Below are 6,609 nucleotides of genomic sequence, written 5' to 3' on the forward strand. Positions count from 1 at the left end.
TGGAAATGAAGAAAAATTCATAATTAATGAAGATTTTTTAAAGAATTTGCCAATAAATCAATCACAGCCTTAGTGATAAGTTTAATTGAAGGGTGTAATAGAGGATGTTAACATTGATTTCTCTGTCAACTGAAAAAAAAAAGCACAACCTAAAAGTTGAGAATTATGTTTTATTAAGTGGACATACTGAGGACTTAAGCCTAGGAGACAACCTCTCAGATAGCTCTGAGGGACTGCTCCAAAGAGGTAAGGGAGGAGCCAGAGAATGTAGGAATTCTGCATGTGCACCCCGCCCAGATAGCTGAACATCAAAGATTACTGCTAATTAGAAGAAAAAATGGACACCTCCAGTTAATGAATTTAGGGTTTTTCTATTTATGGGAAGATGCCAATGAAATCATTCCTTCAGTATGCACATTAACTATCTAGGCCAGGATCCTGTTTTTCTCCATCCTGAATCCCCTCATGGTGCACAGTTGGGGGCTGCTGCAGTGGCTGAGGGCTTGTTGGCCGCAACGTCATTTGTTTACTGATGTGACAGGTGACATTCTTTGTCCACGTCTGCGTTTATATGCCTAGTAGAAGAAAATTTGTGGACATTATTAAATGACTTTCATTGACGAGTTTATTCAACACATAAGAAGGAAAAAAAGAAATGAAGATGATGTGTTTGACCACTACTAGGAATCAGAGGACCTGGATTTTAGTTATTTTGCAGACATTTACTACCTCTCTCCTCCCTTTCAAGGTTCACAGTTGCCACCAAAAAGCCTGTTGATGTTTGTGAATGTGTCGGTTCCAATGGCCCTGAACTCTCATGCCAAATACCTTTGTTCCATGTAGCTATGCAGCATTCTTGCTTCTAAACTATAGCTTGTTCCAACCAACCACAGTTATGTTGACATGAGTTAGAACAGAGTCAAAATGAAGGCCACTTCAAGGCTTCAGCCACCTAGTGCAGTTCAGATGTTCAGAGTAAAATCTTATCTGGAACAGTGAGTGGAACAAAGTCTAAGATCTTGGGCTCCAGAAACAGTGGTTCAAATCTCAGCGCCTTCCTTCAAACTAAGTGAACTTGGGGTCTCAGAGCCTCAGTTTTCTTTTTGAGAAGGAGGTATGGTGATGTTAAAAATAAAAATAATAGAATTGATTAACAGTGACTGGTGGTTATTATGTGCCAGGCTCTATGCTAAGTTCTTCCTCTGTAAAGAACTTAGCCCAGAGGACTGTTGGGAAGAGTTAAATGAGATCGGGAACACAGAGCACAGAGGGAAACACTTTGTAAATAGTTGTTACTTTTTCCTACTCCTATTGCAATCATAGCTGGTGGTGTTCCTCCCCAGCCCCCATCCCGCCCCTTCTCTTTCTCTAGATAATAGCTCTAACCTGAAATGGCCTTTTCAATAGGGTTGCTAGATAGAACACAGGGTACCCAGTAAATACAAACTTCAGGTGAACAACAACAAACTGTTAAGTGTAAGTATTGTATGGGATATGGTTGCATCAAATATTACTTGTCCTAAAAAACTTTTTGAAATTCAACTTTAACTGAGTAATTGGTACTTTTAGTTACTAATCTGTCAATACTACTTCTCAAATATGTGTATAATTTGTCCTAGTGGTGGAAGATTGGGGATCTTCATGTAATTTAGTCATTTTTTTTAGTCAAAAAAAAAAAAGTATTTCAGAGCATTCTCTAAGTTTGGGAGGGGTGGTGGTTGTCGTTGTGTCTCCAGAGGAGAATTCAGCTGTGTATCTTGTTTAGTTTTGACTATTCCATTCACAGTGTATTTCGTAGGTTAATAGAATATCTTTTTCAAGAATATGGACTCTGTTCCTGGTTGTCTGGGTTACTGTTTTAATGCAGTGGTTTCGTTTGGATCACTATGCATAGCTAAGTAACAATAAAAAAAATAATAAAGATACACATAAGGATTTTAAATAACTGTGTTCTGAATTCATCAAGCATTTCAGAGGAATTTTCAACTGTTTGTTTGGAAACCTCAAATATTTTGCCAAATATGAAATTCTTGATTATAAAATTTATCTATTTTAAGGAAACTTAGGTCTTCTGCCCGTTGCTAACCTATTTATCTTTATAAGAATTATATTTATATAAAAGTTATTTTTAATGTTCTTAAGAGCTTTTGAGTCTTTGTCCATGCTCGATGTCTTATTATTTCTAAATTATACTATAATTTATATATTGCAAAAAAGTGTTTTATTCTCACAGTATGGCATAACACTACACACAAGGAAAGGATTCTGATTTTCACACTTGAGTGACATTTCTGCCCCTCCTTCCATATCACACATTAATCTAAAGATAAGACATGCCTCACACACCATTTGGAAGTTATTCTCCAAAATGTCAGGGTTGAGCATTAACATCATGTGTTTTTATATACAAAATCACCCCTTTGAACATGAACATCAGTCTAGTTATGCACTTTTCAATGTTATTTATTATGAGGTTGCTGTTTTAATACTGCATTAATTTGCCAACTAGTTATAAATCAAATGAAAATACTTTCTCCTCTAAATAATGGCAAACTTTATATTCTGCTTGACTTTTGACAATATAACATTTACCATTATCATCCCACGCTTCTCTTTTGGAAATTAGTAACATTTGCAGCATTCTCAAATCAATTCCATCTTTATTCATTTGCATGAGTAAGGGCAAAATCATGAAGTGCGTTAAGTTGATCTCTCATGACACCCTCCCACATGTCCACGACTGAGTTTCTCCTCCTTGACACCTTCCCAAACATTTGTGGGAGGAATGCACAAATGAATATTGAAGCAATCAGATGGCCACTGTAGAGTGTGTAAGTTTCAAAGTGACTGACAATACACAGTATTTATTCCTTTGCTAAGATAACTGTCCAGGATGGACTGGGGGAAAGTGTCAAATAGTCATCACTACAACATCTGTCACCTCTAAAAACTGGTAGGAGGGAACAGTTCTCCAAACACTGTACGTTCTGTATAGATTTTTTAAAAAATTTATTTCCTGCTATGCGAAGAAATCTCATAGCAGCAATGATTATTATCCTGACATTTGTTTGGTATTTTATGGTTCATAAGAACTTTTACAAATCATTTTGGGGAAATTATTAGCTAAAGATCAAGAAAAACTCCACTCTCGCTGTGAGAGTCTGAAACAATCAAACTTTTTATTTGCTTTGCTTTTATATTTGTTTTACGTAAGACAGAAAATGAGAGATTCAGAACCCCAAGGGACATGAAGCAGTGAAAAGTATGGGGTTTTTTTTGGCCAAGATATTTATTTTCTCCCTAGATAATATTAAGAATCAGACATTATCCTCCACCCTCTCCTGCGGTGGTGTTGCTTTTGTTTCAAAAGAAAGCACAGTGAAAAGCCCCTCTTCTCCCTTTCCTTTATGGGGAAGAGTGAAGTGATAGAACAAGAAGATTCAGCCATAGGTAGAATCTCTCTCTATGACACCTGGTTACCATTTCCAAGGGCCAAGGTGACAAAACTTCATTTCTTGTATCCTAGGTAACTGGTAGTGATAATATTCAATCATGATTTTTCTCATTTGGGAGGTGCTTACTGATGTCTCCTTTCATTCTTTCACAGGAAAGTGACAAAGTAGTACCATGCTCAATTTCTCAAGATAGATAGGAAGTTAAAATGTTTGCAGAGCATCTCAAACTTCCATTCTTTTTGTTTTTGTAGTGTACAAAATATTTTTGGGTAGTGGAATGGCGCAGTCTGTGTAGAACTCTGTTCTAGTACACTAATGATATTTATCAGTCCCCATTTGCCAAAATAAGGAAAACTTGTCACATAGCAAATAGCCAAGGGGCACTCAAACTAAAAGCGGAGAATTCTCCAGGAGATTCATAGCACCTTGCCACTCAAAGTGTGGTCCCTGGACCAGGGACATCAGCATCACCTGGAAACTTATTTTTAACAAATTTGTGCATTTTAAAAAAATTAATTAATTTATTTATTTTGGCTGTGTTGGGTCTTTGTTTCTGCGCGAGGGCTTTCTCTAGTTGCGGTGAGCGGTGGCCACTCTTCATCGCGGTGCGAGGGCCTCTCACTGTCGCGGCCTCTCTTGTTGCGGAGCACAGGCTCCAGACGCGCAGGCTCAGTAGTTGTGGCTCACGGGCTTAGCTGCTCCGCGGCACGTGGGATCTTCCCAGACCAGGGCTCGAACCCGTGTCCCCTGCATTGGCAGGCAGATTCTCAACCACTGCGCCACCAGGGAAACCCCTGCATTTCTAATATCTTACCCCAGACCTACTGAATTGAAAACTGCTTTTTAACAAGACCCCGGGTGATTGGTATGCACATTAAACTTTGAGAAGTGTTGTCTTCACACATAAAGAGAATAAACTAGTGGTTACTATCCGGGGGAGGGTGGGGACGGGCAAGATAGGGATAGGGGTTAAGAGGTACAAACTACTATGCATAAAATAAGCTATAAAGATATATTGTACAAGACAGGAAATATAGCCAATATTTTATAATAATTATAAATCGGGTATAATCTTTAAAAATTGTGAATCACTGTGTTGTACATCTGAAACTTAATGTTGTAAATCAGCTGGATAAATGTATACGCATAAATGTATATGGATAACTAATTCACTTTGCTGTACACCTGAAACTAACACAACATTGTAAATCAACTATACCCCAATAAAAATTAAAACAAAAAAACATACCTCAGTAAAAAATAATAATAATAAAGTGGTGGTTGCTGGAAAAAAGAGAAATATTATCTTAGCACACAGTATTTTATTAAAGCCTTGCAATAAACCCATGAGGCAGATTGTTGCTATTATCCTTAGCATGGTTATGAGGAAGCTGAGGCATTGAGATGTTCAAATAATCTTAAAATAAATTCCTCAAGTATATAGCCTTTAGTAGTAATATTAACAATATAACAACAATTAAGAAAAAACATCAGCAGCAGTACAGCACATAAGTAGCTAACCGTCCTGCCTCTGGAGTCAGACTGCCTGGGTTCAAATCCTGACTCTATTACTCACCAAGTGTAAAATATTCAACGAGGTGCTCAATATCTGTTTCCTTTTTTAACAGTAAAATAGGGGGTTTTGAAAGGGGGGAGGATTAAATGAATAAATTCAAATAACATGCTTAGAATAGTGCCTAGCATGTAGTACAAATTCCATATATATTAGACAGTAGTAATAGTAGGAGTAAGAGTAATTGTAGTAGTAACATTTTTTCCAATGCCAACTACATATTTCATTCAGTCCTTGAAATTACTCTACTGTCCCCTCTATCTTGCGGTAGAAGGACTAATGTTAATGTTACCCAACTGAACTTGGGTCGGCTTCCCTAACATGCAACAAAGCCAATCTGCTGATGCTAGGTTGCACTAAAAAAGTACAGCATTTTTCGCAGGGTGCCAAGCAAGGAGAATGGGCAACTAGTTCTCAAAAAACCCCATCCCCGTCAGTGGCATTCAGGGGACGGTTTTTAAAGGCAACATTAGGAATGAGGATTACACGCTGTGTGATCAGCTTGTGGACATTTTTTCTGATTGGCTGCTGTTGAGGTAACAGGGTGATGTTTCAGGAACCTTAATTATCAGCCTGGTTCCAACCAGTCTGGGGTCTGTGTGCTTGTGGTCAGCATGTAGTCACCGTCCTCCACTTTTTTTTGGTGGGGTGGGGGAAGGTCTTAGTTTCTGAAGAACAAATCAAAGATATGCATCAGATCTTCATCTGTATCCCTTCAGGAGGAAGCAGGGGTCCTGTGACTTTTTTTTTTTTTTAACATCTTTATTGGAGTATAACTGCTTTACAATGGTGTGTTAGTTTCTGCTTTATAACAAAGTGAATCAGCTATACATATACATATCCCCATATCTCCTCCCTCTTGCTTCTCCCTCCCACCCCTCTGGTGGTCACAGAGCAACGAGCTGATCTCCCTGTGCTATGCATCTGCTTCCCACTAGCTAGCTATTTTACATTTGGTAGTGTATATATGTCAATGCCACTCTCTCACTTCGTCCCAGATTACCCTTCCCCCTTCCCATGAGCTCAAGTCCATTCTCTACGTCTGCATCTTTATTCCTGTCCTGCCCCTAGGTTTGTCAGAACCATTTTTTTTTTTTAGGTTCCATATATATATGTGTTGGCATATGGTACTCGTTTTTCTTTCTTTCTTTCTTTCTTTCTTTTTCCACCGTATCCCAGCGCTTGAGGATAGAACCTGCAGACTGGAAGCCACTGGTACCAAAGACATGACGCTGAGGGGGCCAGAGCCCTTTCCCTCTACCTCTGTACATTACGCACACCGGGACCGCAAGCCCGATCCCCGCCGAGAAAAGGAGGGTTATTTTTTTCTTTCTGACTTACTTCACTCTGTATGACAGATTCTAGGTCCATCCACCTCACTACAAATATCTCAATTTCGTTTCTTTTTATGGCTGAGTAATATTCCATTGTATATATGTGCCACATCTTCTTTATCCATTCATCTGTTCATGGACACTTAGGTTGCTTCCATGGTCTGGCTATTGTAAATAGAGCTGCACTGAACACTGTGGTACATGACTCTTTCTGAATTATGGTTTTCTCAGGGTATATGCCCAGTAG

The 6,609-nt window shown here is 38.6% G+C and overlaps 1 non-coding gene across 1 annotated transcript; it reads right to left on the reverse strand.

Annotated features, from left to right (window-relative positions):
• Window positions 1-6,196: 6,196 nt before the first annotated feature.
• Window positions 6,197-6,345, reverse strand: LOC133094161 (small nucleolar RNA SNORA57). Its single transcript, XR_009701379.1, has one exon. It is a non-coding gene; the product is annotated as a small nucleolar RNA SNORA57 (small nucleolar RNA).
• Window positions 6,346-6,609: the final 264 nt, after the last annotated feature.

This window comes from Eubalaena glacialis, chromosome 6 (assembly GCF_028564815.1).
Source record: "Eubalaena glacialis isolate mEubGla1 chromosome 6, mEubGla1.1.hap2.+ XY, whole genome shotgun sequence".
Lineage (NCBI taxonomy): Eukaryota > Metazoa > Chordata > Mammalia > Artiodactyla > Balaenidae > Eubalaena > Eubalaena glacialis.